The 12,757-nt window shown below is 35.8% G+C and overlaps 1 protein-coding gene across 6 annotated transcripts in view; it reads right to left on the bottom strand.

Annotated features, from left to right (window-relative positions):
- Abcd3 (ATP binding cassette subfamily D member Pmp70) overlaps positions 1-12,757 on the bottom strand; it is a 93,248-nt gene that overhangs the window by 41,801 nt on the left and 38,690 nt on the right. The window lies entirely within an intron of this gene.

Below are 12,757 nucleotides of genomic sequence, written 5' to 3'. Positions count from 1 at the left end.
ACAACTCGTGTGTACAAAAATATCGCGAACTCTGGTTCTCAAGTCTCTCAATGATCCAGAGTATTCCCGTGAGAATTGAGCGTGATACTGAGCTAGAAAAGTCACTGATTGATGGATAATATTGTAACGAATTTAGTGAAATTCCGCTTATTTGCAACCTTCTACTAGCGATCGAATAACTAAACTGTTGACTAATAACTCCACTATTCAATAATGAAAAATGGCCTTTATTAAAGTACTTCACAATAACACTTCTACTGCTCGACAGATAGCGTGCGTAAATCAAACTGATTACTGATTCTCAGCTTTACCTCCTTTTATACTGTGTGATTTCCTCGTTTGCATACTTCTAGACGTTTCTAGAATTTAACTTAGTTACCGGCTATAAAATTACCAGCTATAACTACAGATGGGCGTGTATATGTGAGTGATACTTGCACAAATTATTGCCTACTTTTGTGAGCATCTCAGATAAGATATATGCATATGTTTGTGCGTGTTCTCTCCGCTGCGTGTACGTACATATGTGTAGACATAATGATTGATTTGTTTATGTAGATCAGTGGTCTTTAGATAGAGATCACCTAAATTGAGGTTGTATTAGTGTATTAGACAAAAAATTAATATGTGTTGGTGGCATTCCACTGAAAAAAAATTATTTTTTTATTTTTTTTAAATATTTTTTTTAATCATTCGATTGCAATGAGACAGCAATTAATAAATGTATCAACTGCATTAGAGCAAACAAAGATCTGAATATGGGACTAGATATAAACCACGATACTATGGACAGATTGTGCCCTGTATATCAGCAGAAGCTGAATGTTAGGAAAAAACATATGGGATACTAGCAACAAACCAAATATAATGTGACTATATCACGGAAAACTAAAGCGTATACTACACGTACTAAGCAAGGCTGTATCCTGCAGTGCATATATCTTAATAATAATAGTATTGTATCAAATAAAGTAGAACTAGAACGTCTTATCGAAGTTAAACAACCAGCCTTACTAGTATGCTCCGAAACTTGTACAAAAGATAATATAATGGACCCCGAGTTAAATATTTCTACATATAAATTAATCCGTTGTGATTCACACAGTAGGCACACGGGTGGTGTGTTATTTTATATACATGAACAAGTAGAATTCAACGTTGTATGCAATAAGTCTTTCGACATGAACATATGGTGTATTATTATAAAAATTAAAAAATGCGCTCTAAAGTGGAAATTTGGAGCAATCTATCACTCACCTAGTAGCAGCGATGCAGATTTTGTTAAATATTTAAATGAGATCGTCACAGAGCACCTTAAAGATTCGCATAATAATCTAATTATTGGGGACTTTAATATAAACATGAATATACCATCCACGTACTCTAACCAGCTTACAAGTGTGTTTGCACAAATGGCCATGGTACAAAAAATTGATTTTAATACGAGAGTAACGGAGCACTCAGCTACAAAAATTGACCTACTATTTGCCAATAATGACCAGATCAAAATTGAATGTGCCAGCGAATATAAAATATCTGATCATGAGACAATCTGCTTTCAAATACCTACTTCAAAATAATGCAGAATGAGAAAATATGCTAATGCCGTCTGTTGGGAGAACTACAGCGCGGAGAACCTGATAAATCTGCTGCGGATAGTTAGTTCTATATCTAATATAGTGTTAGAAAATAGGGTTCAGGCTTTGAATGATATCTTGTCTGAAGCCATGCAAACGTTGACATACGGGAAGAGGATCAATATACAATTGCGAAATAAGTGGTACGACCGTGAACTAATAGTACTACATAAAAGAAAATTTTAATTATATAAAATTGCGATTAGCACAGGGCATTGGGATGATTATAAAATAAAATAAATCAATGTAAGGCGCGATAACCTCCGAAGAGATCTAAGGCCGAGCTTCTCTTCCAATTTGCGTCGTGCTCCTCTTGATTTTCCCTACAAATTGGCCGGACGGGAGCTACATGTTGTATGCCATTAAAAAAATATGTAAAAAAAACTACAATACTTAAAAAGAAGAAATACATGGAAGATCAAGTGATTATTAATAAAGGAAATATGAAATCCATGTGGAAATGTTTGAAAGATGCTGTGGAACTTGCAGACAATAAAGAGCATATTAAAAAAATAGTATTTAACAGAGAATGTCTAGAAAATAGCAACGATATAGCTAATGTCTTGAATTGTTACTTTGTTCAGAGCATAATCCAAATCAGTGATAGTATTGAAACAATTGAACTTGTTGTTGAAAGTGAAACAACCAACTCGGTAGCAACATTTGAGCTCACCAGTATCGAGTTAGAAGATATAATGAACATAACAAAATCATTTAAAAACAAATATGGCGGTAAAAACCTATTGTCAGAGGGTATTATCAAGGACTCTATGGTGTAAATTGCACACTTATATAAGGACATTATAAACGAATCGTTTGATAGTGGCATTGTTCCCAGCTGCTGGAAGATATCCACAATAATACCAGTGGCAAAAGTAAAAAATACAATGAAACCTGACGAGCTGCGTCCGATTAATACCCTACCTATTGATGAAAAAATTATGGAAACAGTGGTGAAAAAGCAACTAGTAGCATACCTAGACGATCATAATATAATCATACCAGAGCAATCAGGCTTCAGGAAAGGCCACTCCTGCGAAACAGCATTGAACATGGTAATTGCAGAGTGGAAAGAGGCTGTTGCTGATAAAAAGGCAGTAGTATCTTGCTTCTTAGACTTAAAGAGGGCGTTTGAAACAATCGATCGAAATGAATTGCTGAAGTTAATGGATAAAATTGGGATCAAGGGAAAAGCTTTGGAATGGTTTCGTAGTTACCTGAGTAACAGAAAGCAGAGGACGGTAATTGGAGACGCAGTTTCATTGGTTGTTGATGTTAACATTGGGCTGCCACAAGGCTCAGTACTTGCTCCGATATTGTTTATAATTTACATCAATGCTATAAAAACTTGCTTGAACAAATGTTACTAAGCTTTCAAACGCGCCTAAAAATCATGTCCACACTATTAGGAATAAACTACATACAGAGTGTATGTGCCTACATGGTGATTAAAAGGAATAGAAACAAAAAAGGCAACTCTTAGAGACCAATTGTACAGCGAACAACGGGACATTCATATGGCGCAGCAGCTAAAAGCATCTGCCTTTGCACTGATATGAATGTTGGAGATTCGAGTTCAATGCTCAGCTCCCGAAAACCTAGCTGATGAAGAAGTGAAATTCAGAAACATGTCCTAGTAACCATCGCCGTTTGTAAACTTACAATTTTTCTCTAATATCAATAACAAAAACCATTTTATAAAGCAATATGAGCAAAAGCTCGCTAATTAAATACATATTGTAACGAATTTACTTGCAAATCCTCTTATTTGCAATCCTCGGCTAAGTTCAAATCACTAAACTGTTGAATAAATAACTCCAATATTGAATAATGGAAAAATGGCCTTTATTAAAGTACTTCACAATAACACACAAACTGTGCAACGAATAGCTTGCTCAATAACCAAACTGATTGATAGCTCAAATTAAACTCTACTATTCAAAGTAATACTGCTCTTGCTCGCTAGATAGCGTCTTAATCGAAATCTCAAATCAAACTGAATTCCAGCGCCTCTACAATTACCGCCTTTTATACTCTTTGATTTCAACCTTCGCATCTTCTAGGCGCTTCCAGAATCTACTAGTCCAGCAGCTCTCAAACGTCTCAGCTGTAACTACAATTGCACAATTTTATAGTTTTTCTCATTGCATACTTATAGGAGTATCTCAGATATATGCATGTTTGTGCATTGACTCTCCGCTGCTCGTATACGTACATGGTACATATGTGTAGACGCAATTATTGTATCGTTTATGTAGATACATAATGATTGTTCTATGGATGTGAATTCACGTCACTGCTTAGCATCGGCTTAGAGATAGCAGCACCCCTTAGTTTTGCTAATATTCGTAACACTGCCCTCCACCTAAGTCTGATCGTCCCGATCAGACAAATCTCTCGATCTAAACGCTGCTAGCATGGCCAAATGTACCACTCTTCTATTTCGTGATTTCCCAATTGCTTGTATGCGGTAGATGACATCACTGATCGTCTTCACAACTCTGTACGGGCCTTCCCTACTGCACCGATATTTGGATGGAACACCTTTCCGCCGGTAAGGGTTGTATAGCAGTACCAAATCTCCTTCCCGGAAACCTTCCAAATTATTTTCCTTGTCGTACCTGTGTTTCATCTTACTACTCATTATCCTGGATCGTTCCCTCGCACTCTGTTGCTTGGCCAATGAACTACTTCGTAGAGCTTGCGCTTGACGGATTGGCTGTGCATAATCAGTATCGTTCCCACGTTTCATAACAGTAGCGAGCTCCGGCTTGAAACTACCCTCGCATTCTTTCTCGGAAATTCGTTGCTTCGTTTTTCTGCTTCTTTTAGGTTTTATCAGTGCCAGTGTTTCTCTCGCAGGTACTTTTGATTTTGCTTTATTTGGCCCATTCGACCTATTAACCTGTGCCTTTAACTTCCGTGGTTTTTGTCGAGTCTTCTCCACCATTACTCGATTACTACTCAACCTTTCTCCAACTTGAAGTTAAGTGGTATATCCTGGTTCTCATAACGCATCACCCTTCTCTGCATATCGATCTTGATGTCATGGTCAACCAAGAAGTCCACTCCCAATATGACTTATTCAACGATCTTCGCCACAACGAATTTGTGTAGAACCGTAGCCTTTCCAATCAAGACTTCACATATCACTTCTCTCTGAACTTGGTTATACTCGCCAGTGACCGTACGCAACTTTGCTCCAGGTAACGGTTTTATTCTCCTGTTGACCAAGTCAGATCCGATCAAGGAATGAGATGCGCCCGTATCTACAGTCAGTACACGTTCTTTACCATCCACATTCCCTCTGACGGTAAGACTGCTCGATTGTTTACCAATTTGCAACACAGATATCCACAGGGCATTCAATAGCTGGATCTAGCTCTCGATCTCTACCTCCTACTCGCTCTTGCTCATCTCCTCCAGCTTTGCGTTTACGGCCACCCACATTGTTGGAACTATTAGGACCAAGATCGCAATGACGTGCAATGTAACCGGACTTCCCGCATTTGAAGCATTTGATAACTTTTTCACTCCGCTTTTGCGATCCTTTCAGCGCCTCCAATATTGCGTCTAACCACTCTGGCCTTTCTACTTCCACACGGCGTGCTTTGAAAACTGGCTTACACAGAAGCGACGCTGTTTCCTGAATCAGAGCTTGTGACACCGTTTCAGCAAATGCCAGCTTTGGGTTTGCGTATGTAGCTTGCTTCGTTTCCACGTCCCGTAGGCCATTTATAAAACTCTGGATTTTTACCCTATCGGTGTATTCCACAGGAGCGTCCGCATTTGCGAGATGAGCCAACCTTTCAACATCCGAGGCAAATTCCTGCAAAGTCTCATTCGCTCTTTGGTGACAGTTTTGCAACTCAATTTGGAATATCTGTTTCCTATGCTCGCTTCCATAACGTCGTTCTACAGCAGCCATCAATGCTTCATAACTATTCCGCTCTCCTTCGGGAATCGTCTGTAGGATTTCGGCTGCTGGCCCTTTCAATGCCACGAACAGAGCTGCAACTTTATCTTCAGCATTCCAGTTGTTCGCTGCCGACGTCTTCTCAAATTGGAGCTTAAATACCTGGAATGGAATAGAACCATCAAACGTTGGGGATTTTACCTTCAGAGTAGACGTTGAAGTGATTGGACGGTTCAATTGTAACTCCTGAATCCGATCTTTCAAAGCATCTATCTCGGCCTCCATTTTATCTTGTCGACCACTGAACCCTTCCTGAAACTGCGTTAGTTTCTCTTCCATACGCGATTCTAGTTGTGCAGAGATCTGCGATGATACCTGTGCTGAAATTTGTGTCGACATTTCTGATATACGTGCCTCTTGTGCTTTAATTTTAGATATTATTTCTGACGACATTTCTGAGATACGTGTCTCCTGTGATTCAATCTTCGCTGTTATACGGTTCTCCTGCGATTCTAGTTGTTTTTCCATCTTGGATGTTATGCGTGTCTCTTACGAAGCCAGTTGAGATGACATTTGTGACGACATTTCTGAAATGCGTGCCTCTGTGCCTCCATCTTGGATGTTATACGTGCCTCTTGGGATTCCATCTGTGATGACATATACGTTTTCTGTTCTTCCAGTTGAGATGATACTGTCGATGTTTGAGCAGATATTGCAGCCAAAATCATGTTCAAGTCTGTGCTCGTAACTGTCTGCGATGTTTCGTTTTTCTCTTCAATTTTTGTTGTTGTCTCGTCCCCATCAGGATAAAAGACATACTCGTCCACATCAATTCCTTCTGCTTCCATTGCCTCTCGTAGTCGTGCTTGAAGTTCGATTTTAATGCCGCTTGTATTCAATCCACGGCTCTCCAACTCCTTCTTCAGCTGCTGGATCTTCAATTCACTCCACTTTGCCATGTTCAAGTTGTATTCGAAGTCTTCGGAATTTATTCAACAATTCCTCTTCTGACACCAATTGTAACGAATTTACTTGCAAATCCTCTTATTTGCAATCCTCGGCTAAGTTCGAATCACTAAATTGTTGAATAAATAACTCCAATATTGAATAATGGAAAAATGGCCTTTATTAAAGTACTTCACAATAACACTCAAACTGTGCAACGAATAGCTTGCTTAATAACCAAACTGATTGATAGCTCAAATGAAACTCTACTATTCAAAATAATACTGCTCTTGCTCGCTAGATAGCGTCTTTATCGAAATCTCAAATTAAACTGAATTCCAGCGCCTCTACAATTGCCGCCTTTTATACTCTTTGATTTCAACCTTCGCATCTTCTAGGCGCTTCCAAAATCAACTAGTCCAGCAGCTCTCAAACTTCTCAGCTGTAACTACAATTGCACAATTTTATAGTTTTTCTCATTGCATACTTATAGGAGTATCTCAGATATATGCATGTGTTTGTGCATTGACTCTCCGCTGCTCGTATACGTACATGGTACATATGTGTAGACGCAATTATTGTATCGTTTATGTAGATACATAATGATTGTTCTATGGATGTGAACTCACGTCACTGCTTAGCATCGGCTTAGAGATAGCAGCACCCCTTAGTTTTGCTAATATTCGTAACAATATGATCTTAAAGAAAAACTATTTCTATATTGTAAAAATTTAAATATGTAATACTAGTTAAACAATGAATTTACTCATTTCTTTTTAATGAAATAGTTTTAAGAAACAATTATGAATTTTGTAAATTGTACTATACAATGAATTAGGCTGTTTTGGTCGTAATGAATAAAATAATAATAAAAAAAAACAAAATAAAGCCTGTACTGAAAAAAAACTTTTGTTTTCAGGATGGTTTTTTAAATTTTGGTTATACATTTTAAGGTTTTGTAATCAAAATAAAGTTTGCCTGCACGTTTTTTCTAAAAAAAAACAAAGCTGTTTAATTTTTTTTAATGTATCATTAATAATTCAAGTTTATGTTTTGTGATTTTTTTTTAATTGTTTTATATATGTATTTGTTTATATTTTTTGTAGTTTTTGTTTTTTTTTAATCTTTTTTTTTAATAAACATACTATCTGGAATAATCCAACTATAGTATTTGAGAGCAAAGTAATGGTAATGTTTTTTTTTTGGTTTTTGTTTTTTATATTTTTTTATTTGTTTTTAATTTTGTGCTTTTTTTGTGTTTTATTTTTTTTTTTTAAATGTTGGATAATTCATAGTTAGATTTTATGGTGTATGGTTCTGTGACCAAATTAAAATTAAAATGCTTCCAAAGCTGTTTAATTTTTTTTAATGTATCATTAATAATTCAAGTTTATGTTTTGTGATTTTTTTTTTAATTGTTTTATATATGTATTTGTTTATATTTTTTTGTAGTTTTTGTTTTTTTTTAATCTTTTTTTTTAATAAACATACTATCTGGAATAATCCAACTATAGTATTTGAGAGCAAAGTAATGGTAATGTTTTTTTTTTGGTTTTTGTTTTTTATATTTTTTTATTTGTTTTTAATTTTGTGCTTTTTTTGTGTTTTATTTTTTTTTTTAAATGTTGGATAATTCATAGTTAGATTTTATGGTGTATGGTTCTGTGACCAAATTAAAATTAAAATGCTTCCTGCATGCTAAAAATATTTTGTTTTTTAATAATAAACACAGATATTATAAATAAATTATGTTTATTTCAAGTGAAAAAGATGTACTTTGCAGCCAAAAATCAACAGCATTAGTAACTTTTCTTGTAAAAGTATCACTATCAAAAAATGAATGGCCCACTTCAGATATTTTGAGCCAATAGTCAAAAATGTAAAGAAAGATTTAAATCGCTATTTGCTTATGTTATGAAATTCTATCAATTCATCAATTTCAATTATAACACTTTATTTTGAGCAACATCTCTAAGTGCTTTTCAGTTAACTGGTTTCGATATTTAGATTTTATTTGAGACATTGCCGAAAATGTTGACTCGCATATATATGTTGTAGAAAACATTGAATACATATTTAGTATTAAGTCCCTAGTGGCACCATATTTGCTAGGGCAAATATTTTAAAAAAAATTAATACCGATTTTCAGGGGAATAGAATAATCACCCCTCATCATAATTAGTTCCGATTGAATGTTTAAAGGTATATTTTCCATTGAACATGTCAATGGGTTATTGTAAATCTTAACGACCCATTGCATTGAAAATACATCTTTAAATCTACAGTCAAAGTTTGCTATAAGTTTAGCTATTTCTTCTCTGAATATATCTAGTTGACCTGGGTTTGGAAATTTTGAATATATTACCGAAACTTTTACTTTGAAAGTTACTAAAGTTTTGGCATATTATCTGATCTTTAAAAATTACCAATTTTCTGGAAAACTCATTTACGGCATGGACTAATTCACACATGTTTTTATTTTTGCCCTGTAAAACTAAGTTCAAAATATTTATATGTAGGGTAATGTCTGTAAGAAAAGCTAATTGCAATAAATATTCGGGGCATGTAATTGCATTAAGTAAATTTATATCTTTTGGCGAAGCCTCAGCCTGCATAAAAACAGCTATTTCTTCTCTAAGGCCAAACAGACGATCTAAACTTTTTCGTCGTCTTAGCCATCTTACTTCTGTAAATGACAAAATATCCTTATATTCCGCTTCTAATTCTTTCAAAAACTCTTTCAGCTTCCTATGTGTAAGAACATTGTGTCCACCCCTTAGCCGATTAATTATTTTTACAGCGGTTGCCATTACTTCAACAAGTCCAAGGGATTTAGAAAATAGAGCTTGTTGATGAATTATGCAATGAAAGGTGGGAACATTTATTTCAGCTCTTATTAGGTGTCCTACAAAACCACGCTTACAGCCAACCAAAACAGATGCACCATCCGTACACACAGCTGGAAATTTATTTTTATCTATCAATGATAAAACATTGCGCTCGAAAGATTCATAAATTGTTTCGCCTGTAACGTTACCATGGAAGGAATGAAGTTTTAAAATATCTTCAAAGGAATTAAAGGAATCGTCAACTGTTCTTATACATATTATCATTTGACTAGTATCGGAAATATCGACGATTTCATCAAAACAAACTGATCCATATTTAGCATTTTTTATTCTATCTTTTGTCTCCTTTTTTATATAGTACCCTATATTTTCAGAACGTCGAGTTATTGTAGCGGACGACAAACGAAGTTCTTTAATTATATCTTTCATTTGTAAGATCGCGGGTTCGAATCGAGCTCAAGGCCTAACAATAATTTTTTATCATTATTATTGTTATGATAAGGTTTTTCTTAATTGAAAAAATTTTTACATTAGAATGGATATATTTACTTGAATGCTTATAACTTTTGCGATAGTCCATCGATTTTGTTGAGTGAAAGCTTATTTTTTTTTTTAATAAAACGGAGCTTAGAGAGAAAAAAAAATCTGCAAAAAAATAAAAATTGTTCGAGATCTTTCCTGGCAAAGTACAAATTTTTTTATATTTTTACAAACAAAATGGAAAAAATCCGTAATAATTGTTCGTTATCTTTGAACCTGCAGGGCCTCAGGGCAAAAAGTGTTGTATGCACAGTTTATAGCAAATTTTATTACATTTTAAAAGCTTCAAACCGTTTTGGAATTGCTCAATTCGTTCTTGAGATATATATGATTAAGTGCACCCAATTTTTTTTTTAAACCGTTATTCGTAAATATCTCAAAAACGTTACCATTGAATAAAAAATAACCTTGATTTGCGAAACTAGGGGGTGATTTTACATAGGAATTTCATAATGGCGTCTCTGGTGCAGAAAAAAAATTGGAATTTGTGATCCAGTGTAATCAGTAATTATGAAAAAAATTTTAGAGATGTCCCCTCCCTAGGAACTAGATTATTACCTGGCACGCTTCTCCTTTATTACATGTTTCCGTTTGGAGATGACAGCCTAGATATGGTTCAAGGTGTAGAAAAAAAAAATCGGCATATGTAAACGCCTAGATTAACTATTGTGAGCGTTATATAGATTAGTGCATATGGAAGCGTGGTCTTAGAAACATTTAAAAGAGCTTGGATGCTTTTTTTCATTTCACCACTGGACAGAACACGAGACCCCCCCCCCCCCCCCCCCCCCCCCCCCCCCCCCCCCCCCCCCCCCCCCCCCCCCCCCCCCCCCACCCCGCAAACGCCAGATATTCTTAACCAAACTTTTCGTCATCCTGGATTAGTAAGGAAGAAAAGAAGTAAAGTTTTGGACTTGTTCGGAGCTTCAATCATGCCGCAGTACTACAGCGTACTCCCCACTGCCCCAAATTTACTCAAATGCCGTATTTGCCAAAAAAACAGACTTTGCCGTTAGAGAATTTTTATTGGTACGGTGGATGGACGAATAATAGAGTGGACAACTATTAAAGAACTAGTGCATATTTAACTTATATAAGAAATGTATTAGAAAAATAAATCAGGGATCGGTTGGAAAATTATGATAATTGGGGCCAATTTTTTAGGACTTTATGCTTCTCTAAAACTGGAGTAGATATCTAATTTTCCTCTAATCTATTTCTTACTTCATTATTTGTTGGGTGACTGTATCTGTGAAGAAATAAACTTTTCCCTCCTTTTCAGCTTAGGTATAAAAATACCAATCACGTCCCTTTGAACTACTAAAATCGACGATGTAAGTCGACTCGGTAAAAAAAGGATCGCAGGCCTAAGATGGTGATGTGGCTGTATGAGGCAGCGATGCGACGAGCGCTAACGTATGGCTAAATAGTAGTGTGGCCCAAAACTGCAATCTCACTAACCTATATAAAGTCTGACGCACTGCAAGTGTTGGTGCCATCGGAGCCTGTCACACCTATCCCACGGCGCCTTTAGACCCAATATTAAACCTGTTTCCGGTAGAGATGCATATACTTTGTACGTCGGCACAAACCGCACTGAGACTCAGTGAATTTGGGTGCTGGAAGGATACTTAGAAAGGGCATAGAAGTATCCTTCCTTTACCTTCGGCGGGAACTTTTAATTCCGGAACAGATTACACCGGCAGACAAAAAAAGTGGTATATACAGGGCTTAGATTTGACCGCCAAAAATGATATTAAAATTTAAATAAGTTATAATACAGTAACATATACAAATTAGCCCATATATCCCTCGTCTTACTTATTTGAATGTTTGTTCTAAATTTTGGGCATACCGCTAAATTATCGCCCACACGTGTATTTTATTACCTTTATTTTCAATAAGTACTACATGCGCATAAATGCATACACACACACAGTTATTTTTTTACTTCACCATTTATTGCTATTCATCGTTCTCATTATTTTTACATTCTTTTTCTGACATTTAATTCATTTAATTATGAACTTTGATCGATATTTTGCAATCGCGAAAATGAGGTGATTCGTCCAACCGATAAGCGTAGACTTGAATCATTTACCGTTTCATACACAATGCCTTGCATTCAGTCGCCGTCGCATATGTGCGATTTTTTTTATCTGTCCAGAATATTCACTTTCGTTGAATTACTTTTACCCGGTAGAAAAATTACGAAGCAGTACAGAAGATAATACAGTGAGGTTGTGGGAGGGACGCAACAAATTAAATAGGGTCACACTGATATGACAGTCCGTGGTAGGGAAAAATCCCGAGTCGCTCCGATACTGATATTTTCTATCTCCAACTAAAAAGGGAAAGACGCTTTGAATTATATTTGGGTTTTCGGTAATCCCTCACCAAGAGCCAGCTGTCTAAAATTAATATGGTTCAATAATACACATACCAATGGCATCTTAGAACTGTTCGCAATGGAACTGGTCGCAAACCATTTGCAAAGTAATGCACTGGGCGATAACCGCCGTCTCCAACGATATCGCAATATAAAATTTGACTGTTGAAAGCAATGACTGAGTATTGAGCTAGAACCAGTACTCTGATTAAATGTTCTAGTTCTACCCAAGCTCAATTTTCTGGAGGGACGTTAAACTCGGTCGAATTGTCTTATTTATAAAAAGGAAGAAACCCAAAAGCATCTAGGAATGTACATACATTTGCACTTATAGAAATTTATTTACTTATACATACTTATAGCTGTGGTCAGCTAAAAAAAATATTCGTTTAGTTTCTATAAGTCGACACTTTTGAAAACTTTTAAGAGCATACAATTATATTCTTATATATTTAATTATATGAAAGTAGGCGTGGTATCC

Source organism: Eurosta solidaginis, chromosome 4 (assembly GCF_040869045.1).
Source record: "Eurosta solidaginis isolate ZX-2024a chromosome 4, ASM4086904v1, whole genome shotgun sequence".
In the NCBI taxonomy this organism is placed as follows: Eukaryota; Metazoa; Arthropoda; class Insecta; order Diptera; family Tephritidae; genus Eurosta; species Eurosta solidaginis.
This window is presented reverse-complemented; position numbering and strand designations above follow the sequence as displayed.